Consider the following 25998-nt stretch of genomic DNA (forward strand, 5'->3'; position numbering starts at 1 on the left):
TATCTTTAGAAAGTCCATTTAATGGCGAGAAAAACGGTATATAATATGTGTGGGTACAGTAAATGTGTAAGAGGAAAATTACAGCTAAACACAAACACAGCAGAAATGTAAAAATAGCCTTTGTCATTAAGGGTAAGAAAATTGAAAAATGGTCTGGTCATTAAGGGGTTAAGGGGTTAAACACTTTTAAATTCACTTCTATAATAAAATGTACTTTGCTCTCTTGGTATCTTTTGTTGAATAGCATATGTATAATTATATATAATTATATATATACATATACACATACATATATACATATACACACACATTATAGCCCGTGCAGTCAAATACCTTGTCATATACCATATATCTTTAAAGCTATATAATTTGTTGTATTAATATTTATGTGAATATTTTTTATCAGATAGTGTATATATGAGTGTAACTGTATATTTTAATGTATTTATGTTGTGTTTAGGTGCACATTTTTTAAAATCCCAACCCTTTGCGTGAGATCTTCAGTCGACAAACAAGACGAGTGTATGTAAAATTTGATTGCGCTTGTGCGTTGTCATTTACTTTCAACTTTAATATACTGTAAGTGCTTAAAATACTGTAAGTGCTAATTAGTGCGCCACTTGTAATCTAGCCATTTATGTTTCCACAATTAGCATCAACTCACCATCCCAAAATGACAACATTTAGTATTCTATACCTACATATTACAATAATAATAAATTGTTAGAAGCAACAGTTTCTTGTCATTTTAGGCCATAATATCACACCTTTCTCAGTTGCCAAAAGGTGAGGTGCACAGCCTGTACATATGGATAAAACAGACCTTACAAGTAGTAGGTTTGGGAATAGAGGCAGAGACCAAGGTTTGTAAATGTTCATCTTCTTTAGAAAAGGGAAGTGTAGCGGAGAGCAATATTAAAATACTCCCAATAACCGGACGAAACACAGTTTGGGAGTCAATAACTCACGACCCAGTCAGTTTTCAGGTTAAAACAGAAAGACATTTATTAAAAGGCTATGCCTAGTATTTATGCAGGTCTGACCCCCCCCAGATGGGGGGGTTGAAAGAATATTGTACATTAGATAAAAGGGGAAGACGCCCTTTTATGAAACAATAGAATTACATTACTTAAATACTTTAAACACAAGACACTCTTGGCTCTTCTTATCACTTAGGCGTTTTCTCTCTGAAGGTGATCAAACAATGGAATTCTCATCCCTAACTAAATTATGGCTGGAGCCAGCAACTTGTATTTAGAAAATTAGCTTCTAAAAGCTAAACACAGTTAACTCCTTCAGTCCTGACAGAAGGGTCTGTTACATCTACATAGCACACAATACAGCATATAGACAACCTTTCTTACATTATAGTCCAGAAGTGGCTAGGTTTGCCACAATGCTCCCCCAGAACCAAGCCGGCATACACAGTCTGATCCCAACGGATCGGCTTGGGGATGTCCGGGGAAGCACTCACAGATCACTTTTCAAGTTCAGTTTGTCTGGACAACCCGTCGGCGTTACCGTTTTGTTTCCCTGGGCGGTAATGGATGGTAAAGTCGAAGGGCTGCAGCGCCAAACTCCAGCGCAGCAGCCTGGCATTGTCCCCGGCCACACGGTTCAGCCACACCAACGGGTTGTGATCTGTGAGTAAGGAAAAAGGTTGTCCATACAGGTACGGCTGCAACTTTTTGAGGGCCCACACCACGGCCAGGCATTCTTTTTCGATGGCGGCGTAGCTTACTTCACGGGGCAACAACTTTCGGCTCAAGTAAGCTACGGGGTGTTCTCCGCTATCTGCTCCAACTTGGCTCAGCACTGCCCCCACTCCAAACATCGAAGCGTCTGTGTGAACAAGAAATCTTTTAGTTGGATCGGGTGCAGCAAGTACAGGCGCATTAGTTAGAGCAGTCTTTAGTTGTTGGAATGCCTGCTCACACTCTGGGGCCCAAGTAACTTGTCGGGGAAGGTTCTTACATGTCAAGTCAGTCAGGGGTTTGGCTAGGGCACTATAATTGGGCACGAACTTTCTGTAGTACCCCGCCGTACCTAGAAATGCCAGTACTTGGGTCTTGGTCCTAGGGGTGGGCCACTTAGCAACAGCTTCAATTTTGGCCGGTTCGGGTTTCTGGTGCCCGCTCCCCACCCGGTGGCCTAAATACTGCACCTCTGCCATCCCGATATGGCATTTACTAGGTTTCAGGGTCAGCCCTGCCTCCCCTATACGGTCAATAACCGCTCCTATATGCTGTAGGTGTTCTGCCCAGTTCTGGCTATATATGGCAATATCGTCCAGGTATGCGCAGGCATAGTCCTGGAACCCGTCCAGTAGCCGATCTACCATCCTTTGAAAGGTCGCCGGAGCGTTCTTCATCCCGAAAGGCATGACCCGAAAATTGGTACAGGCCAAACGGGGTGACAAACGCCGACTTGGGGATGGCGTCATCGGCTAGCGGGATTTGCCAGTATCCCTTACATAAGTCTATGGTCGTAAGATACTGTCCCCTAGCCATTTTATCAAGCAACTCGTCTATCCGGGGCATCGGATAGGCATCAGACACCGTTTTGTCATTTAGCCTCCGGTAGTCAACACAGAAGCGTGTGGTGCCGTCTTTCTTGGGTACCAACACTACCGGCGATGCCCAGGGGCTGTCGGAAGGTTCGATAACCCCTAGTTGCAACATCTCGTCAATTTCTGCCTTCATGTGTGCCTTGACTGCTTCAGGGACACGATACGGGGTCTGCCGCATAGGTAGCTGTCCCGGGGTTTCAACTCGGTGAGTGGCCAGCGGGGTGTACCCAGGTAAATGGGAGAAGATAGCCCCTTTAGCTACTATCAACTCCTGTACCTGGGCACGCTCCGAAGGGCTTAGCCGCTCCCCCAGCTGAACGCCCCTGGAGGGCTCTATTTGGTCCTCTGATTCTAATAGGTCAGGGAGAGGCAGATTCTCCTGATCCTCAGAGGCCAAGGCGCATATTGCCGCCACGTCCTCCATCCTCTCATGGTAGGGTTTGAGCATGTTCACATGAGGCATGCGTCGCTTCCCTACCCCTGAGCAGGGGCCAATCACATAGGTAGTGTCGCATCGCTGCTCTACTACCTGGTATGGGCCTTGCCAGACGGCCTGCAGTTTGTTGGTGCGAACAGGTTTTAAAATTAAAACTTTCTGCCCCACTTGGAAGCTGCGATCCCTGGCTCCCCTATCGTACCAGCGGCGCTGGCGTTGTTGAGCCGCCTGGAGGTTGGTGCGTACAGCCTGGGTTAAGGCCTCCAGTCGGTCCCTGAACTCCAGCACGTAAGATACAATGGGTGTACCATCGGGGCTACTCTCTCCCTCCCAATGCTCCCTAATGAGGTTTAATGGCCCCCGCACCCTTCTCCCAAATAGCAATTCGAAGGGGGAAAAACCTGTCGACTCTTGGGGTACCTCCCTATATGCGAAAAGCAGATGGGGTAGGTAGCGCTCCCAGTCCTTATGAGTCTCGCCAAATGTACGGAGCATCTGTTTTAAAGTCCCATTAAATCTCTCACATAACCCATTGGACTGGGGATGGTAGGCTGAGTTAATTATGGGTCTAACACCACATACCCTCCAAAGTTGTTGGGTCACCTCTGCGGTAAACTGGGTGCCCCTATCTGATATTATCTCCTGGGGGAACCCTACCCGGGAAAATATTTTTATTAAGGCTTCAGCTACCGTCTCTGCATGGATGTTGGAGAGAGCAATGGCCTCGGGGTACCTAGTGGCATAGTCCACTACGGTTAAAATATACCTCTTCCCGGAGGGACTGGGCTTGGGTAGAGGCCCTACGATATCTACTGCTACCCTGCTAAAGGGTTCCTCAATAATGGGTAACGGGCATAATTTAGCCTTAGGGCGGTCACCTCGTTTGCCTACTCGTTGGCACACGTCACAGGAGGTGCAATATTGCCGTACATCTTTAGAGATCCCAGGCCAGAAAAGGGCGTGGGTCAATCTGTAGCGGGTGCGTGTCATTCCCAGGTGGCCTGACAGGGGAATGTCATGAGCTATCCTGAGCAGTTCCTGCCTATACTTCTGGGGTACTACCAGTTGCTTAGTGGTCACGGTGACTGCTCTGCCTACCCCCTGTTCGGCTACAATAACCCTTTCTCCCAGACGTACCGTTCCCCTTCTAAACCAGCCTGATCGGTGTTCCCTTTATCCCGGTATACCTGCAGCGTGGGGTCAGCTTTCACCTCCGCCTCAAATTGGGTGGGGGTATCCCAAGTCATACGTGTCAAGGGGGTGCCATGGTCTCTTACCTGAGCCTCGTGGTGAGCTGGTGGGGCCGTAGTGCATGCCTGCTGCCGGGTGGTTACTGGGTGGACCTCCTGATGTGGAGCCTGAGGTACAAAAGCAGAGGTCATCTGACCCAGGTCATTCCCCAGTACAACATCTGCTGGTAGGTTTTGCATTAAGCCCACTTCTACCATGCCCTCCCCGGCACCCCAATCCAAATGAATCTTAGCAGTGGGCAGTCGGTATACTGCTCCCCCTGCCACTCCTACTGCCACGGATCCACCCGTGTGTGCTGTATCTGGCACCAAATGGGGGGCTATCAGGGTTAAAGTAGCACCCGAATCCCGAAGTCCCTGGACCTCCTTCCCCTCCGCGGTCACCCGCTGACGGTGATGTTGCCGGTTATCGGTGGCCCGGACCGACATCACCTCATGCAGAATTCCCAGGGGTTCCCCGGCTGGGGTGCTCAACCCCTCATGAGCAGCTGGCTCAATTTGGTAATGGTGAGCAGCCGCCCTTGGGGCCAGGTTCTGTCTGACCTGGTTCCAAGCTTGTCTGCTCCGATTTTGGGTGCACTCACGTGCCATATGTCCCCACTGCTTGCAGGTGTGGCATTGTATATTCGCCTGTCCATTGTATCGTGAGGGGGGTGGTGGATTCCCTGGGGCTGGGCGAAACGGTGCCGCTGTGGGGTTGTTAGACTGTAGAGGACTGGGCTGTCCTGTGGGTCGAGTGTACATCTTAGGTAGTAGTCCATGGTGCCTCCTGGCGTCAAAATGCTGGTCTGCTAATCTGGCTGCTTCGGTTAAGGTGAGGGGTTTTCGATCTCTCACCCATTCTTGGGCTTCTGGGGACAAGCCGTTAAAGAATTGCTCCAACAGCATCAGTTGTCGCAATTCTTCCATGGTGGTAGCTTGGCTGGCCTGTATCCACCCCTGAGATGCTTGATCCAGCTTGTGGGCCCACTCTGCATGAGAATCTCTTTCTGGCTTGCGCAGGCCTCTAAACTTGCGCCGGTATGCCTCTGGGGTAATGGCATATCTTTCCAAGATCGCGCTCTTCACTTTAGCGTAATCCTTGCTGTCCTCCCTGGGTACAGCGCGATACGCTTCCGCTGCCCTACCGGCTAGCTTGCCTGCTAGCACCGGCACCCATACGGACTGCTCCAAATCATGTAACTCGCACAGTCTCTCAAAATCCTGTAAATACCCATCGATCTCATCCTTCTCCTCACAAAACATTTTAAAGGCATGGTATGGGATTTTGGGTCCTACTGGGTTACTGAGTGCTTCCGAAATGGATTCTGCTCGGGAGGATGCATTCCGCGGACTGTGTGCCATCACGTACTCCTGCACATCTGCCATTACCACGGATAGCATGTCCCGTGGTACAGGTTGGGGTAAAAATTCCAGCCTGGTCCTCATTTCCCTCTGGTATAGGGTCTCCTCCATGGCTGCTGGAGGCGTAGCGCTGCGAGCTCTGTCTCCCTCCATCAGCTCGGCAATTAATATAGCCTTGGGTTTGCTGCTGGCTATCTTTCCCCTGGCTTCTAGCAGTTCCTTTAACGTTTGTCTCTTTAGCTTAGAATAATCCGTCTCCATTCACTTCGGTAGTCGGTTCTTTCACTGTATTCTGCTTGCGATTCCCTTTTCTTATTCGGCAGTTACAATTGCACGAATTGCGCTTTTCGGCTGTAAGGTCTGATCCCAACGCTTGCCACCAATTGTAGCGGAGAGCAATATTAAAATACTCCCAATAACCGGACGAAACACAGTTTGGGAGTCAATAACTCACGACCCAGTCAGTTTTCAGGTTAAAACAGAAAGACATTTATTAAAAGGCTATGCCTAGTATTTATGCAGGTCTGACCCCCCCCCCCCAGATGGGGGGGTTGAAAGAATATTGTACATTAGATAAAAGGGGAAGACGCCCTTTTATGAAACAATAGAATTACATTACTTAAATACTTTAAACACAAGACACTCTTGGCTCTTCTTATCACTTAGGCGTTTTCTCTCTGAAGGTGATCAAACAATGGAATTCTCATCACTAACTAAATTATGGCTGGAGCCAGCAACTTGTATTTAGAAAATTAGCTTCTTAAAGCTAAACACAGTTAACTCCTTCAGTCCTGACAGAAGGGTCTGTCACATCTACATAGCACACAATACAGCATATAGACAACCTTTCTTACATTATAGTCCAGAAGTGGCTAGGTTTGCCACAGGAAGCAGGTTAGAACTGCTATTATCTCTGCTTTTCTTTCTGAACGTTTAGTAGAATTATCAAAAAACGACTAAAATACTTCATATACCTGCATTGCATTTGACAAAAGAAACTGCAGCACAATTGTCCAAGAAGAATTTCACTAATCTATTCGGATGGGATGTTTAAAAGTGCAGGAAAGGCCAAACAGAAAGTTGTAAGTCTAAATAAAGTTCTCAGTAACAAGGACTAAACTGTTGTCTGCCAGCTTTAAATGAATTAGTGCTATAAACGTGTTCCTGATCCAAGGATTCTAGAAATTGTGGTTAACTATATCCATTGTTGACCAATTAGAATTTCGATGTTGCAGACGTGAATGACATGCACCAAGACAATGCCGGTTTTACTATCTGAAAAGTATTGAAATGTACAGATAGCTTCATCCTGTGATACCATACTTTGTAGAAAGCATTTTCCATCAGGCCCATTGTACAATTGAGATATTTGAGGACAGTTATCCAAATACACTCAACCAGTTACATTGTTACATTGCACTGAAACCTAAAATGTTGCCTAAATCTAATCATATTTGCTTTTTGTCTTGTGGTAAGAGGAGTTTAAGACTCTGCTTCCCAACAGATAGCCCTGGTAATAAATTAGATAACATATTCCTAAATTACATTTAATATAGCTTACCTTTAATTTCATCAGGATTTTCCTTTCCTGCTCCACTATTAAAGGTTTGGATCATATCAGCAAAGTTTTGTCCTTTGGAGATAAGCTCCTGATATGTTCCAATTTCAGATATTCTACCTTCTTCCATGACCACAATGAGGTCTACCTCAGGAAGGATTATGAGACTGTGGGTGACCAGAATTCTAGTCTGCAAACAAATAATTAAAATCAATAAGTGGTTTTAACTTCTATTTACATCAGGCCTTAACTGAAATGAATATGTGTTTGGTATGGATTATTCTTGGCAAACTAAAAACAAAAAGGGAACGTAGAAAGTGTTTTAGTTGAAAATAAAAGTATTAGGCCTAGATTACGAGTTTTGCGTTTGCAGAAAAAGCAGCGTTAACAGGTGCTAACGCTGTTTTTTCACTACCGCTGGTATTTAGAGTCTTGCAGGTTTAGGGGCACCGCACACTTTTTTGGCCTTACCGTAAAACGACTTATGTAAACTTCGTAAAGTCTTTTTTCTATGGGAATATCATAGCGCTGGTATTACGAGTCTGTCCTGGGAGGCCAAAAAGTGAGCGGTACACCCTCTACCACCAAGATTCCTAACGCATTTGAAAGTCAGTAGTTATGAGTTTTACGCTACAAAGCTGTAACATAAAACGCATAACTAAAGTGCTAAAGTACCCTAACACCCATAAACTACCTATTAACCCCTAAACCGAGGCCCTCCCGCATTGCCGCCACCTACATTATTTTTTAACCCCTAATCTGCCACTCTGGACACCGCGGCCACCTACATTATATTTATGAACCCCTAAGCTGCTGCCCCCAACATTGCCACCACCTACATTATATTTATTAACCCCTAATCTGCCACCCCCAATGTTGCCGCAACCTACCTACACTTATTAACCCCTAATCTGCCGCCCCCAACCTCGCCGCCACTATATTAGTTATTAACCCCTAAACCGCCGCACTCCCGCCTCGCAAACATTAGTTAAATATTATTAACCCCTTATCTGCCCTCCCTAACATCGCCGCCACCTACCTACATTTATTAACCACTAATCTGCCACCCCCAACGTCGCCACCACTATATTAAATTTATTAACCCCTAAATCTACGTCTAACCCTAACACCCCCTAACAAATATAATTTAAATAAATCTAAATAAAAATTCCTATCATTAACTAAATTATTCCTATTTAAAACTAAATACTTACCTATAAAATAAACCCTAAGCTAGCTACAATATAAATAGTTACATTGTAGCTAGCTTAGGGTTTATTTTTATTTTACAGGCAAGTTTGTATTTATTTTAACTAGGTAGAATAGTTATTAAATAGTTATTAACTATTTAATAACTACCTAGCTAAAATACATTCAAAAGTACCTGTAAAATAAAACCTAACCTAAGTTACAATAACACCTAACACTACACTATAATTAAATTAATTAACTAAATTAACAACAATTAAATAAAATAAATTAAATTAGCTAAAGTACAAAAACAAACAAACACTAAATTACAGAACATAATAAACAAATTACAAAATATTTAAATTAATTACACCTAATCTAATAGCCCTATCAAAATAAAAAAAAGCCCCCCCCCCAAAAAAAAAAAAAAAAAAACCTAGCCTAAACTAAACTATCAATAGCCCTTAAAAGGGCCTTTTGCGGGGGAATTGCTCCAAATAAATCAGCTCTTTTACCTGGAAAAAAAAAATACAAACAACCCCCCCAACAGTAAAACCCACCACCCACATAACCAACCCCCCAAATAAAATACTATCTAAAAAAACCTAAGCTCCCCATTGCCCTGAAAAGGGCATTTGGATGGGCATTGCCCTTAAAAGGGCAGTTAGCTCTATTGCAGCCCATACCCTAACCTAAAAATAAAACCCACCAATACACTAACCCCCTGAAGATTGACTTACCGGTAGAAGTCTTCATCCAAGCGGGGCGAATTGGTCCTCCAGACGGGCAGAAGTCTTCATCCAAGCCGGGCAGAAGTGGTCCTCCAGACGGGCAGAAGTCTTCATCCAAGCCGGGCAGAAGTGGTCCTCCAGACGGGCAGAAGTCTTCATCCAGACGGCATCTTCTATCTTCATCCATCCGGAGCGGAGCGGGTCCATCTTTAAGACATCCGACGCGGAGCATCCTCTTCTTTCCACGGCTAATGACGAATGAAGGTTCCTTTAAGTGACGTCATCCAAGATCAGCCAATCGGAATTAAGGTAGAAAAAAATCCTATTGGCTGATGCAATCAGCCAATAGGATTGAAGTATAGGATTGAAGTTCAATCCAATCAGTTTGATAGGGCTATTAGATTAGGTGTAATTAGTTTAAATATTTTGTAATTTGTTTATTATTTTCTGTAATTTAGTGGGGGTTTTTTTTGTACTTTAGCCAATTTAATTTATTTTATTTAATTGTTGTTAATTTATTTAATTATAGTGTAGTGTTAGGTGTTATTGTAACTTAGGTTAGTTTTTATTTTACAGGTACTTTTGTATTTATTTTAGCTAGGTAGTTATTAAATAGTTAATAACTATTTAATAACTATTGTACCTAGTTAAAATTAATACAAACTTGCCTGTAAAATAAAAATAAACCCTAAGCTAGATACAATGTAACTGTTATATTGTAGCTAGCTTAGGGCTTATTTTATAGGTATTTAGTTTTAAATAGGAATAATTTAGTTAATGATATGAATTTTTATTTAGATTTATTTAAATTATATTTGTTAGGGGGTGTTAGGATTAGACGTAGATTTAGGGGTTAATAACTTTAATATAGTGGTGGCGACGTTGGGGGAGGCAGATTAGTGGTTAATAAATGTAGGTAGGTGTCAGCGATGTCGGGGGCGGCAGATTAGGGGTTAATAAGTGTAAGATTATGGGTGTTTAGACTCGGGGTTCATGTTAGGGTGTTAGGTGTAAACATAAATTTCATTTCCCCATAGGAATCAATGGGTCTGCGTTACTGAGCTTTATGCTGCTTTTTTGCAGGTGTTAGACTTTTTCTCAGCCGACTCTCCCCGTTGATTCATATGGGGAAATCATGCACAAGCACGTTACACCAGCTTACCGCTGACTTAAGCAGCGCTGGTATTGAAGTGAGATTTGGAGCAAAATTTTGCTCTACGTTCACTTTTTGTCTTTTAACGCCGGGTTTGTAAAAACTCGTAATACCAGCGCTGTAGGAAAGTGAGCGGTGAGAAAAAAATGCTCTTTAGCACCGCACCCCTGTTACCGCAAAACTCGTAATCTAGCCATTAATTTTTTATCAAACAGAAAAAAAAAACACTACTAGACATTTAATTTAAATTTGAAAATACATGAATCAACTGTACAATATGTTTAAAAGGACATTAAACATCTCTCGGTTCTGTGTATAAATTGTGATTTGTGCCACACTTCCCAAACCAACTATTTGATTTGCTGCATTTGTAGATTACAGAATTTGCTTTTTGGTCTCTCTAGGGAATGTGGGACAAACAAAATTTTTATTTAATGTTTATTTTGGGGGTTTTCATTTTATTAAATAAATATTATATGAAATAAATTAACAAACTTGTATGCAGAAATTGTGTTAAATGGATTGAAGGCTCCAAATGGAAATATACATGGGCACATTTTTTTAAATAGAAGCATTTTTTTAAATATACTTTCATTAGCAAAATTATTTTAATAAAAGTTATTATTGTTTTTCCAGCAGCATACACAGATATGCTGCGAGTGCCCCGTGGCTTGTATGGCACAAATGAAGTCCTTATTGAGGCAATAGGCACCATAGCTAGCTCTCTGAGCTTGAATACTGGTGCACATGTCCTCGCGACATATACGTGTATGCTGCTTAAATAACAGTAATAACATTTACTAGAAGCATTCTTGCTAATTGTACCGAAAAGCACAAAAAGCAAAGGACACTATATTGCTCTACTGTAAATGAATCAGGTGACTGGGCTGAACAGGAGTGTGATAGATAGTGTGTTTGATCTGTGGTGTAGTCAATGTAAAGCCAGTGACTATGAGTAAGGTCTATAAGACTGTACTTCATGTAATAAGTAGGTTGCAAGAAAGCAGGCATCTGTCCATGTGCCCTGCACCTAGCTGCTCTCATTATACACACTATGTAAGAGATACAAGGTATCCTAAGCTATAAATATCTTCAGTGCTGCTCAATAAACCTTTTGAGTTACACTGAACCCTGAGAAGGGTTGATATATTTTTTTTAAGCTGCACATCAACATTGGAGGGTAGTGCTGACAGGGCTTTGGGATTCATATTCATTTTTGCTTATTTAAATTCCCTTTCTGACTCCCCTGTCCTGCTAGAACAAATGATATGTAAAAACATAATTTATGCTTATCAGATAAATTCCTTTCCTTCCGGATAGGGAGAGTCCACGAATTCATTCCTTACTGTTGGGAAATACAACACTTGGCCACCAGGAGGAAGCAAAGACACCCCAGCCAAATTCTTAAATATCACTCCCACTTCCTCATTACCCCAGCCATTCTGCCAAAGGGTTGAAAAAGACGAAGTAACCAGCACCCAGGACTGATATCTGCTCACTATAAAGAAGACCCCCTAATAGGTCTAGAAACGGAACAATGGATTAGGATATATAGGAGCGCCAATGGCTTAGATATACCACAGGGAATAAAAGGTCAAAAAAGGTCTCCAATAATTTCTATCAACCAAATATTTAATATATAAAACCAATGTAATTCTGATCTCCAGAATCATAAAAACACAAAATACATATAGCAAAGCTTAAAATACAATACAATAAATGATTTAAAATACAACAGATAACAGATCGGTTGGTTAAACTGGATGACCAATATCTAATGTTCCAGTTATCATGAGTCCTCTTAAAAACCTTCTAGTAGGTACATGGTATTGTTAAATACACGTACAACTAAATCTAGTATTCAATGAATAATATAATATTAGCTCAAATGTTCTTATCGAGGTGATAGGATCACTAATATAGTGATACGAGACCCACTAATAGGTCAACAGTGCATACAAATATTGCAACATTTAAATCATATGATGAACACCGTGAAAAATCAAAAATAAGAAATAAGATACAAAGTGTTGGATTCCTTAAAATGTCAAATAAACCATATTGTGGATTTGTAGAATATGACACACAATAAAAATAAGTAGTGAATGTGGTCTTAAAAATCAATAAATCAAAAAATAAGATAAAGTGATGGGAAAAATGCAGAAAAAATAATATATATAATAACAAAATTAAATGTAAGATCCTACCAATGGAATTTAAACTAAACTGGTACCAGCTAATACCTCAATTCTCCTGATTCAATCTGGGTGATGGACTCGATGGTCCGATAATGCGTTGTTATCTTAAAAACAGTAAACAAATAACACAAGCTATACCACAAGCTGTATACTTATGACAAGCTATAAAAATATATAAACAACATAAAAACAGAGAGTGTGTATAGTTTGGCCAAAACTAGTCCACAAACTCCTAAAGGTGTGTTTCCACAACTTTAAATAACTTAAAATAATGATAAGACAATAATAGTGTCCTTTGAGAGTCTTTTGGTAAATCCTTAAAAGTCTAGTAAAAATCCGGTGAGAGAAATCCTCAATGTGTAGTAGAGTCCCAAGTCCTATTCCTATGTTAAGACAAATACCTGAAAGAAATGGAAAAAAGCGCACTAAACAAACAGCACTAACAGGTATGGACTATTGAAAATAGTCTTACCATTCAAATCCTGGTCCTGGATATAATGAGCCTCTCCAACTCTGATACAAAGTTTCGTCTACGCGTTTCGGCCATTTCTTTCAGGTATTTGTCTTAACATAGGAATAGGACTTGGGACTCTACTACACATTGAGGATTTCTCTCACCAGATTTTTACTAGACTTTTAAGGATTTACCAAAAGACTCTCAAAGGACACTATTATTGTCTTATCATTATTTTAAGTTATTTAAAGTTGTGGAAACACACCTTTAGGAGTTTGTGGACTAGTTTTGGCCAAACTATACACACTCTCTGTTTTTATGTCGTTTATATATTTTTATAGCTTGTCATAAGTATACAGCTTGTGGTATAGCTTGTGTTATTTGTTTACTGTTTTTAAGATAACAACGCATTATCGGACCATCGAGTCCATCACCCAGATTGAATCAGGAGAATTGAGGTATTAGCTGGTACCAGTTTAGTTTAAATTCCATTGGTAGGATCTTACATTTAATTTTGTTATTATATATATTATTTTTTCTGCATTTTTCCCATCACTTTATCTTATTTTTTGATTTATTGATTTTTAAGACCACATTCACTACTTATTTTTATTGTGTGTCATATTCTACAAATCCACAATATGGTTTATTTGACATTTTAAGGAATCCAACACTTTGTATCTTATTTCTTATTTTTGATTTTTCACGGTGTTCATCATATGATTTAAATGTTGCAATATTTGTATGCACTGTTGACCTATTAGTGGGTCTCGTATCACTATATTAGTGATCCTATCACCTCGATAAGAACATTTGAGCTAATATTATATTATTCATTGAATACTAGATTTAGTTGTACGTGTATTTAACAATACCATGTACCTACTAGAAGGTTTTTAAGAGGACTCATGATAACTGGAACATTAGATATTGGTCATCCATTTTAACCAACCGATCTGTTATCTGTTGTATTTTAAATCATTTATTGTATTGTATTTTAAGCTTTGCTATATGTATTTTGTGTTTTTATGATTCTGGAGATCAGAATTACATTGGTTTTATATATTAAATATTTGGTTGATAGAAATTATTGGAGACCTTTTTTGACCTTTTATTCCCTGTGGTATATCTAAGCCATTGGCGCTCCTATATATCCTAATCCATCATTCTGCCAAAGGGAACAAGGAAAAGTAGGAGAAACATTAGGGTATAAATGGTGCCAGAAGAACAAAATAAATAAAAGGGGACCGCCCATAGACAAGAAAAATTGGGCAGGGGCCGTTGACTCTCCCTATCCGAAAGGAAAGGAATTTATCTGGTAAGCATAAATTATGTTTTCCTTCCTAAGATAGGAAGAGTACACGGCTTCATTCCTTACTGTTGGGAAAACTATGCCCAAGCACCAGAGGACACTGAATGAATATTGGGAAGGAACAAAAAGGAAGAGGCGGACCCTATTCTGAGGGCACCACAGCCTGCAAAACTTTTCTCCATAAAGCTGCTTCAGCCGAAACAAAAACATCAAACTTGTAAAATTTTGAAAAAATATGTAAGGAGGACCAGGTAGCCGCCTTACAAATCTGATCCATAGAGGCCTCGTTCTTAAAGGCCCAAGAGGAAGCCACTACTCTAGTGGAAAGAGCCGTTATCCTTTCAGGAGGACGATGTCCCGCTGTCTCGTAAGCTAAGCAGATGACACTCCTTAACCAAAAAGATAGGGAAGTCGAAGTAGCCTTCTGCCTCTTACGCTTCCCCCGAATAGACAACAAACAAAGAGGAAGATTGTCTAAACTCCTTAGCAGCCTGAAGATAGAACTTCAAGGCGCGAACCAAATCCAAATTGTGAAGTAAGCGTTCCTTCAATGAAGGAGGATTAGGACACAAGAAAGGAACCACAATCTCCTGATTGATGTTGCGATCTGCCACAACCTTAGGAAGAAAACCTAATTTAGTACGTAAAACTGCCTTATCTGCATGAAAAATCAGATAAGGGGGCTCACATTGCAAAGCAGAGATCTCAGAAACTCTGCACGCAGAGACAATAGCCAATAAAAAGAGAACCTTCCAAGATAACAATTTAATGTCAACAGAATGCATGGGCTCAAACGGAACCTGTTGAAAAACCTGAAGAACAAGATTTAGGCTCCAACGAGGAGCCCCAGATCTAAACACAGGTCTGATCCTATTCAGAGCCTTAACAAAGGACTGCACGTCTGGAAGCTCAGCCAGTCTCTTGTGCAATAAAACTGACAGGGCCAAAATCTGTTCCCTCAGGGAACTTAGCAGAAAGGCCCTTCTCCAGCCCATCCTGGAGAAAAGATAAGATCCTGGCAACCTTAACTCTGTGCCAGGAAAAACCACGCTCTTCACACCAGAATAAGTAGGTCCTCCACACCTTGTGATAGATATGCAGAGTAACTGCTTTACGAGCTTGAATAAGAGTATCAATGACACTCTCAGAGAAACCTCTCTTGACTAAGACTAAGTGTTCAATCTCCATGCAGACAGCCTCAGATAATCTAGATTTTAATGAACAAATGTACAGCCTCAGAGAATCTAGATTTTAATGAACAAATGGACCTTGTATCAGCAGTTCTCTTCGACAAGGTAACTTCCACGGAGGAGATGAGGAAACCCCCATTAGATTCTTGAACCACGTCCTTCTCGGCCACGATGGAGCAATCAAGATTACTGATACCCACTCCTGCTTGATGCGGGCCACCACTCGAGGAAGAAGCAGTAATAGAAGAAAAAGATATATGTGTTTGAACATCCAGGGCACTGCTATTGCGTCTATTAGATCCGCTTGGGGATCCCTCAACCCATAACTGGGTAGCTTGGTATTGAGACCGGACGCCATGAAATCCATCTCTGGCGTCCCCCACTTGCTGCATATCTCTGCAACCATCTCGGGATGGAGAGACCATTCCCCTGGATGGAAGGTGTGGCTGCTGAGAAAATCCGCATCCCAGTTGTCCACACCCGGAATGTGGATCGTTGACAGCGAACAGCTGTGGGCCTCCGCCCCCACTCCAGAATCTGAGATACTTCCTTCATCGCCAAGAAACTTCTCGTTCCCCCCCTGATGGTTGATGTAAGCCACTGAGGTCATATTGTCTGATTGGAATCTGATAAACTGGAACGAACCCAGAAGTGGCCAAGCCTTTAAGGCCTTGAAGATTGCCCGTAGTTCCAAAATATTGATCGGGAGGGAGGACTCCTCCTGATTCCACAACCTCTGTGCCTTCCTGGCACCCCAAAAAGCTCCCCATCCAGATAGGCTTGTGTTTGAATAAAACCACCAAACCTCTTTCTTCGATAGGCACCGGGACAACAATTCCTAATGAGGATAGATCCCGAATGCAGCCTAGAAAGGCATCCCTCTTATCTGGTCTGGTAGACAGATTTGAGAGAAGGACTCTGCCCCTTGGTGGATGAGATTTAAAGCCTGTCTTGTATACCTGAGATGTAAAGTAGAAAGCAGCACCAAATTGTAGAAATATTAATTCCTTTTAATCATCATTTGTAGCTGATTTCAATGTATCTACTAGACATATCAAATTCAAACTCACATATAGTGAGGAGTCTGTGGCATTTCTAGATACTACCGTGATTAAAAAAGGGCACTGAAGGTAGATATATATAGAAAGGAGAGTGATAGAAACAGTCTTTTAAGATTTGAAAGTGCACATCCCATTCAGAAAAATAGTATCGATGAGGATATTATACAGACTAGACTGAATGAAATTGGTAATCTTTTTATTGAGAGGGGTTTCCCTAAACAATTTATACAAAAACAGATCAAAGATGTCAGTAAAATCTCTAGACATTCTATCCTGAGAGGAAATAAGGTGAGGAATAAACAAGACAAGAAACGTATGGTGTTTGTTTCACAGTATAATCCATTGAGTACAGATATATATATATATATATATATATATATATATATATATATATATATATATATATATAAAGTGATTAGGAGGCATTGGCCTATTATTAAAGACCTGAATCCCCATATTAAAGAATTCGAGGAGCCCCCAATGCCAGCATATAAGAGGTGCAGGAATTTAAAGGATGCCCTAGTGAGAGCAGATTTATGCTCAAGGAATAGGCAGACTCAAACGTATATATCTACCCCCAGATTGGGATGTTTTACTTGTCTAGGGTGCTGTAACTGTGGTAATATCATTAAAGGAAACTTTTTCTCCCATCCGTTGACTGGCAGAAAATATAATATCCCTGGGTATTTTACCTGTAATTCTGAATATGTAATCTATCTAATTAATGTCCTTGTTCCAAAATATATATAGGTGAATCGACTAGGAGGATAAGAGACAGAATTGTAGAACGTAAGTCTAACATCCGCTGCAATAACAGAATTTATGTTTACCTGATAAATTTCTTTCTCCAACGGTGTGTCCGGTCCACGGCGTCATCCTTACTTGTGGGATATTCTCTTCCCCAACAGGAAATGGCAAAGAGCCCAGCAAAGCTGGTCACATGATCCCTCCTAGGCTCCGCCTACCCCAGTCATTCGACCGACGTTAAGGAGGAATAATAGCATAGGAGAAACCATATGGTACCGTGGTGACTGTAGTTAAAGAAAATAAATTATCAGACCTGATTAAAAAACCAGGGCGGGCCGTGGACCGGACACACCGTTGGAGAAAGTAATTTATCAGGTAAACATAAATTCTGTTTTCTCCAACATAGGTGTGTCCGGTCCACGGCGTCATCCTTACTTGTGGGAACCAATACCAAAGCTTTAGGACACGGATGAAGGGAGGGAGCAAATCAGGTCACCTAAATGGAAGGCACCACGGCTTGCAAAACCTTTCTCCCAAAAATAGCCTCAGAAGAAGCAAAAGTATCAAACTTGTAAAATTTGGTAAAAGTGTGCAGTGAAGACCAAGTCGCTGCCCTACATATCTGATCAACAGAAGCCTCGTTCTTGAAGGCCCATGTGGAAGCCACAGCCCTAGTGGAATGAGCTGTGATTCTTTCGGGAGGCTGCCGTCCGGCAGTCTCGTAAGCCAATCTGATGATGCTTTTAATCCAAAAAGAGAGAGAGGTAGAAGTTGCTTTTTGACCTCTCCTTTTACCTGAGTAAACAACAAACAAGGAAGATGTTTGTCTAAAATCCTTTGTAGCATCTAAATAGAATTTTAGAGCGCGAACAACATCCAAATTGTGCAACAAGCGTTCCTTCTTTGAAACTGGTTTCGGACACAGAGAAGGTACGATAATCTCCTGGTTAATGTTTTTGTTAGAAACAACTTTTGGAAGAAAACCAGGTTTAGTACGTAAAACCACCTTATCTGCATGGAACACCAGATAAGGAGGAGAACACTGCAGAGCAGATAATTCTGAAACTCTTCTAGCAGAAGAAATTGCAACTAAAAACAAAACTTTCCAAGATAATAACTTAATATCAACGGAATGTAAGGGTTCAAACGGAACCCCCTGAAGAACTGAAAGAACTAAATTGAGACTCCAAGGAGGAGTCAAAGGTTTGTAAACAGGCTTGATTCTAACCAGAGCCTGAACAAAGGCTTGAACATCTGGCACAGCTGCCAGTTTTTTGTGAAGTAACACCGACAAGGCAGAAATCTGTCCCTTCAGGGAACTTGCCGATAATCCTTTTTCCAATCCTTCTTGAAGGAAGGATAGAATCCTAGGAATCTTAACCTTGTCCCAAGGGAATCCTTTAGATTCACACCAACAGATATATTTTTTCCAAATTTTGTGGTAAATCTTTCTAGTTACAGGCTTTCTGGCCTGAACAAGAGTATCGATAACAGAATCTGAGAAACCTCGCTTCGATAAAATCAAGCGTTCAATCTCCAAGCAGTCAGCTGGAGTGAAACCAGATTCGGATGTTCGAACGGACCCTGAACAAGAAGGTCTCGTCTCAAAGGTAGCTTCCAAGGTGGAGCCGATGACATATTCACCAGATCTGCATACCAAGTCCTGCGTGGCCACGCAGGAGCTATCAAGATCACCGACGCCCTCTCCTGATTGATCCTGGCTACCAGCCTGGGGATGAGAGGAAACGGCGGGAACACATAAGCTAGTTTGAAGGTCCAAGGTGCTACTAGTGCATCCACTAGAGCCGCCTTGGGATCCCTGGATCTGGACCCGTAGCAAGGAACTTTGAAGTTCTGACGAGAGGCCATCAGATCCATGTCTGGAATGCCCCATAGTTGAGTGACTTGGGCAAAGATTTCCGGATGGAGTTCCCACTCCCCCGGATGCAATGTCTGACGACTCAGAAAATCCGCTTCCCAATTTTCCACTCCCGGGATGTGGATAGCAGACAGGTGGCAGGAGTGAGACTCCGCCCATAGAATAATCTTGGTCACTTCTTCCATCGCTAGGGAACTCCTTGTTCCCCCCCTGATGGTTGATGTACGCAACAGTCGTCATGTTGTCTGATTGAAACCGAATGAACTTGGCCCTCGCTAGCTGAGGCCAAGCCTTGAGAGCATTGAATATCGCTCTCAGTTCCAGAATATTTATCGGTAGAAGAGATTCTTCCCGAGACCAAAGACCCTGAGCTTTCAGGGATCCCCAGACCGCGCCCCAGCCCATCAGACTGGCGTCGGTCGTGACAATGACCCACTCTGGTCTGCGGAATGTCATCCCTCGTGACAGGTTGTCCAGGGACAGCCACCAACGGAGTGAGTCTCTGGTCCTCTGATTTACTTGTATCTTTGGAGACAAGTCTGTATAGTCCCCATTCCACTGACTGAGCATGCACAGTTGTAATGGTCTTAGATGAATGCGCGCAAAAGGAACTATGTCCATTGCCGCTACCATCAACCCGATCACTTCCATGCACTGAGCTACGGAAGGAAGAGGAACGGAATGAAGTATCCGACAAGAGTCCAGAAGCTTTGTCTTTCTGGCCTCTGTTAGAAAAATCCTCATTTCTGAGGAGTCTATAATTGTTCCCAAGAAGGGAACCCTTGTTGACGGGGATAGAGAACTCTTTTCCACGTTCACTTTCCAGCCGTGAGATCTGAGAAAGGCCAGGACGATGTCCGTGTGAGCCTTTGCTCGAGGGAGGGACGACGCTTGAATCAGAATGTCGTCCAGGTAAGGTACTACTGCAAAGGAATGCAAACCTTAGGAACCGATGATGTTCCTTGTGGATAGGAATATGTAGATACGCATCCTTTAAATCCACCGTGGTCATGAATTGACCTTCCTGGATGGAAGGAAGGATAGTTCGAATGGTTTCCATCTTGAAAGATGGGACCTTGAGAAATTTGTTTAAGATCTTGAGATCTAAGATCGGTCTGAACGTTCCCTCTTTTTTGGGAACTATGAACAGATTGGAGTAGAACCCCGTCCCTTGTTCTCTTAATGGAACAGGATGAATCACTCCCATTTTTAACAGGTCTTCTACACAATGTAAGAACGCCTGTCTTTTTATGTGGTCTGAAGACAACTGAGACCTGTGGAACCTCCCCCTTGGGGGAGGTCCCTTGAATTCCAGAAGATAACCCTGGGAGACTATTTCTAGCGCCCAAGGATCCAGAACATCTCTTGCCCAAGCCTGAGCGAAGAGAGAGAGTCTGCCCCCCACCAGATCCGGTCCCGGATCGGGGGCCAATATTTCATGCTGTCTTGGTAGCAGTGACAGGTTTCTTGGCCTGCTTTCCCTTGTTCCAGCCTTGCATTGGTCTCCAAGCTGGCTTGGCTTGAGAAGTATTACCCTCTTGCTTAGAGGACGTAGCACTTTGGGCTGGTCCGTTTTTACGAAAGGGACGAAAATTAGGTCTATTTTTTGCCTTGAAAGGCCTATCCTGAGGAAGGGCGTGGCCCTTACCCCCAGTGATATCAGAGATAATCTCTTTCAAGTCAGGGCCAAACAGCGTTTTCCCCTTGAAAGGAATGTTTAGTAACTTGTTCTTGGAAGACGCATCAGCCGACCAAGATTTCAACCAAAGCGCTCTGCGCGCCACAATAGCAAACCCAGAATTCTTAGCCGCTAACCTAGCCACTTGCAAAGTGGCGTCTAGAGTGAAAGAATTGGCCAATTTGAGAGCATTGATTCTGTCCATAATCTCCTCATAAGGAGGAGAATCACTATCGAGCACCTTAATCAGTTCATCAAACCAGAAATATGCAGCTGTAGTGACAGGGACAATGCATGAAATGGGTTGTAGAAGGTAACCCTGCTGAACAAACATCTTTTTAAGCAAACCTTCTAATTTTTTATCCATAGGATCTTTGAAAGCACAACTATCCTCTATGGGTATAGTGGTGCGTTTGTTTAAAGTAGAAACCGCTCCCTCGACCTTGGGGACTGACTGCCATAAGTCCTTTCTGGGGTCGACCATAGGAAACAATTTTTTTAAATATGGGGGGAGGGACGAAAGGAATACCGGGCCTTTCCCATTCTTTATTAACAATGTCCGCCACCCGCTTGGGTATAGGAAAAGCTTCTGGGAGCCCCGGCACCTCTAGGAACTTGTCCATCTTACATAGTTTCTCTGGAATGACCAACTTTTCACAATCATCCAGAGTGGATAATACCTCCTTAAGCAAAATGCGGAGATGTTCCAACTTAAATTTAAATGTAATCACATCAGATTCAGCCTGATGAGAAATGTTCCCTGAATCAGTAATTTCTCCCTCAGACAAAACCTCCCTGGCCCCCTCAAACTGGATTAGGGGCCCTTCAGAGATATTAATATCAGCGTCGTCATGCTCTTCAGTAACTAAAACAGAGCAGCCACGCTTACGCTGACAAGGTTTCATTTTGGCTAAAATGTTTTTGACAGGATTATCCATTACAGCCGTTAATTGTTGCATAGTAAGGAGTATTGGCGCGCTAGATGTACTAGGGGCCTCCTGAGTGGGCAAGACTCGTGTAGACGAAGGAGGGAATGATGCAGTACCATGCTTACTCCCCTCACTTGAGGAATCATCTTGGGCATCATTGTCATTATCACATAAATCACATTTATTTAAATGAATAGGAATTCTGGCTTCCCCACATTCAGAACACAGTCTATCTGGTAGTTCAGACATGTTAAACAGGCATAAACTTGATAAGAAAGTACAAAAAACGTTTTAAAATAAAACCGTTACTGTCACATTTTGTTACTGCAATTGCGAAAAAACATGAAGGAATTGTTCAAAAATCACAAAATTTTCACCACAGTGTCTTAAAGCCTTAAAAATATTGCACACCAAATTTGGAAGCTTTAACCCTTAAAATAACGGAACCGGAGCCGTTATAAGCTTTAACCCCTTTACAGTCCCTGGTATCTGCTTTGCTGAGACCCAACCAAGCCCAAAGGGGAATACGATACCAAATGACGCCTTCAGAAAGTCTTTTCTAAGTATCAGAGCTCCTCTCACATGCGACTGTATGCCATGCCTCTCAAAAACAAGTGCGCCACACCGGCGCGAAAATGAGACTCTGCTTATGCTTTGGGAAAGCCCCTAAGAAATAAGGTGTCTAATACAGTGCCTGCCGATATTATTATATCAAAATACCCAGATAAAATGATTCCTCAAGGCTAAATATGTGCTAATAATGAATCGATTTAGCCCAGAAAAGTCTACAGTCTAAATAAGCCCTTGTAAAGCCCTTATTTACGATCGTAATAAATATGGCTTACCGGATCCCATAGGGAAAATGACAGCTTCCAGCATTACATCGTCTTGTTAGAATGTGTCATACCTCAAGCAGCAAGAGACTGCACACTGTTCCCCCAACTGAAGTTAATTGCTCTCAACAGTCCTGTGTGGAACAGCCATGGATTTTAGTTACGGTTGCTAAAATCATTTTCCTCATACAAACAGAAATCTTCATCTCTTTTCTGTTTCTGAGTAAATAGTACATACCAGCACTATTTCAAAATAACAAACTCTTGATTGAATAATTAAAAAACTACAGTTAAACACTAAAAAACTCTAAGCCATCTCCGTGGAGATGTTGCCTGTACAACGGCAAAGAGAATGACTGGGGTAGGCGGAGCCTAGGAGGGATCATGTGACCAGCTTTGCTGGGCTCTTTGCCATTTCCTGTTGGGGAAGAGAATATCCCACAAGTAAGGATGACGCCGTGGACCGGACACACCTATGTTGGAGAAAACAGGGACGCTCCAGTTTCAAATCACTTTTTACAGGCAGGACATACCATCTCACAGTTAAGATATCAGGTGATTGAACAGATTAAGAGACCTAGGAGAGGGGGTGATAGACAGCAAATCCTTAAGTCCAGAGAAACATACTGGATTTATACTTTACAAACACTAATACCTCTGGGAATGAATAGGGAGATAGACTGGCAAGTTACCATTAACTAGACGTGATGAAGTATTAACATATAAATTGTTTATTGAAATATTGTAAACTGATTATCTTTGTTTATATAGGGAGGTTGTTTATTTGAACTGTAATTTCTTGAACTAATTTTTTCTGAAGTAATAATTTTTTGTTGAAGTAATATTTATATTAATATTGATGTAAAGTTGAATATATATATTGTGTTTTTCAGGTTTATATAGATTGATAAGATGACATGTGCCTAACCACTAGAGGGAGTGTGAAGAAATCTATCCCGGCCTGTGTAGAAAGGGTTAACAATTAGCACAACACCTAGACAGGTAGTAGTGACTCCACCCATTATGGCTACTTAAGGAGTGGTTACAGGCATTTGTACATACATCATGATTAAGGTCAGGGGCTGACCGAAACGTCATTTGTTTTTATGTCTCTGATGATTTAAAGGAATTAATATTTCTACAATTTGGTGCTGCTTTCTATTTTACGTTACAGTCTGTTATTGGGGTTAGTGCATGAACCCCCATAGTGTGCACCTGTTGTCTGGAGGTGAGTGCTGGGCTTACTTTTTATTCTACATTGTATACCTGAGATACTACCTTCAGGACCCACGGATCCTGTACGTCCTTGAACCAGGCGTCAGAAAAAAGAGACAGTCTGCCCCTCTACATGATCCGATCCTGGATCGGGAGCCCCCACTTCATGCCGATTTGTTTTCACCGGCTTCCAAGTATTCTTGGGTTGCTCGGGCTTGGAGGAGGATTGTTGACGTTGGGATTTGTCCAAATGAAAGGAACGAAAATTAGAAGATTGTTGTCCCGTAGACTTGTTCTTCTTATCTTGCGGTAGGAAGGCACACTTACCATAGAAATAATGGAGTACAGGCCTGGACAAAATCATTTTTTCCCTTGAAAGTAAGAGAAAGGAGTATGGACTTAGAAGTCATATCCGCAGACCAACACTTCAACCAGAGCACCCGGCGGGGTAGGACTGCAAAGCCATAGGCCTTTGCATTTAGGCAAATAATTTGTATGTTCGCATCACAGATAGAAGAATTAGCAATTCTCAGAGCTTTAATTCCGTCTTGAATATGCTTGAGGGGAGACTCCCCCTTAATGAGTTCCGACAAAGAGTCGCACCAGTAGGTAGCCGCTCCGGCAACCGCGGCAACTGCAGCCGCCGGTTGAAATAAAAATCCATTATGTTGATACATCTTTGTCAGAAAGGTTTCAATTTTCCTATCCATCGGCTCTCTGAAAGAAGAACTATCCTCAAGAGGTATAGTAGTACGTTTAGCAAGCCTAGAGATAGAACCATCCACCTTAGGAATGGAGCCCCACAAATCCAGTTGAGAGTACAGGACCGGGAACAACTTTTTAAAAGTAGAGGAGGGGAAAAAAGCAAGAACCAATTCTTTCCCATTTTTTCTTAATAATGTTTGCCATCTTAACCGGCAAAAGGAACTTTCCTGTCTTCGTAAACTCTGTCTAATTTAGGTATCATAGGTTCTTCAAGCAGTGCAGCCTCTGGAATCTCGAACGTAGACAGAACCTCCTTTAATAAAAAATGCAAGTGCTCAATTTTAAATCTAAAAGGACGGTTCCTCCGCAGCAGGAGGCTTTGAAGCTAAGGACTCCAACCCAGAAAGTTCACCCTCTGAAGCTACAGAAGTTAACTTATCATCAGATAACTGGGACATAATAGCTAATTCCGATGACTCCGGGTCAGGAGAGCTATGTTTAACCTTTCGCTTGCGTTTGTTAGAGCGAGGTAATGCACTGAGGGCCGCAGAGACCACCATTTGTAACTGCGCAGCAAAGTCCGCAGGAAGAAGGCCCCCTCCGAATGGAGGATTAGATGTGCTACGGGAACTGCATGTGGAGTGGATAATGTAGCAAGGGTAGTAATCTCACGGGACGCTGAGTCCTGAGAGGTAGATGGCTCAGAGGGACTAAGAGCCTTAGCATGCTTGTCTCCCTTCTTAGACTTTATAACGGTGTTATGTGGAACATAATTGAGTTGGCGGGAAAACCACGGCCTCCTCACAATATAAACAGGTATGATTTAGTACAGAAGGAGTACCTTCTAACATGTCAAGAGTCCTCCATAGCTCAGGTTATACCCACAGAAGTACACAAATAAAAACGTTTTTTATTATAGAAAACTGCACCTTTATACTCCCAATGGCTGGGGCACTCACCACCTCCTAAACCCAGACAGTTAACAGAGGAAACGCTGTCCTCAGGTTCAAGTCTCAGCCGGAATGGAGGAAATTAACATAGACTAAACCCAGTCACATGGAGTGCAAGAAAGAACTTTCCCTGTTATTACAAGTACAGCAAGTAATAGGAGCTGTGCAACACTTTCAAAAATGAAATTGAAACTTAAAAGTGAAACCTGTTTGTTCCAGCCAAAAACAAACAGTCTATCAGCCCAGGAAAAAATCACACAAAGAAGCATGTAAATAATTAATACACTGATTAATTAACCCCAACTGTTCAATAAACCCCCTTCAGAGGATATTAACCCTGAATCCTACCATGGTATAAAGGAGCCACATTGTGACCCTGTTATAGCGTTTTATGTGTAAAAATTGAAACTTTCTTACCTCCAGGATCCATACTGTGGAACAGAACACAGCCCCTTAAGTGTGACAGTCTTATAGCAGCGCTCCTGACATGGACTTGAGTGAGAGAAAGCAGGCAGTGAAACCCGTCAACAATGATTGCTTATGAGCTGTTAGCAGTACTCTGGATAGTTTCACAGAAAAACTTTCCCTGCATCTCCAGACTAACTTTCATCAATA

The 25998-nt window shown here is 42.2% G+C and overlaps 1 pseudogene; it reads right to left on the reverse strand.

Moving 5' to 3' along the window:
- LOC128652993 (multidrug resistance-associated protein 1-like) overlaps positions 1-25998 on the reverse strand; it is a 286157-nt pseudogene that overhangs the window by 93096 nt on the left and 167063 nt on the right.

Source organism: Bombina bombina, chromosome 3 (genome assembly GCF_027579735.1).
Source record: "Bombina bombina isolate aBomBom1 chromosome 3, aBomBom1.pri, whole genome shotgun sequence".
NCBI lineage: Eukaryota > Metazoa > Chordata > Amphibia > Anura > Bombinatoridae > Bombina > Bombina bombina.